The following is a 457-nucleotide window of genomic DNA, read 5'->3' as shown; positions in this document are numbered from 1 at the left end:
AGGATGTGGATGAGGATGAGGATAGGATGAGGATGAGGATAGGATGAGGATGAGGAAATGGATTGGATGAGGATGAGGACGAGGATAGGAGGAGTAAGAGGATGAGGATAGGATGAGGGTGAGGATAAGGACGAGGATAGGATGAGGATGAGGACAAGGATAGGATGAGGAGGAGGAGGAGGAGGATAGGATGAGGATGAGGATGAAGATAGGATGAGGATGAGGATGAGGAGGATGATGGAATGAGGATGAGGATGAGGATGAGGAAAGGATGAGGACGAGGATAGGATGAGGATGAGGATAAGATGAGGAATTGGATGAGAAGGATGAGGATGAGGATATGATGTGGATGAGGAGGAGGATAGGATGAGGGTGAGAACAAAGATGAGGATGTGGATGAGGATGAGGGTGAGGGTGAGGATGAGGATGAGGATGAGGATGAGGATGAGGATGAGGA

Source organism: Lupinus angustifolius, chromosome LG10, assembly GCF_001865875.1.
Source record: "Lupinus angustifolius cultivar Tanjil chromosome LG10, LupAngTanjil_v1.0, whole genome shotgun sequence".
Taxonomy (NCBI): Eukaryota; Viridiplantae; Streptophyta; class Magnoliopsida; order Fabales; family Fabaceae; genus Lupinus; species Lupinus angustifolius.
The sequence above is the reverse complement of the archived record's forward strand: the minus strand, read 5'-3'. Positions refer to the sequence as shown.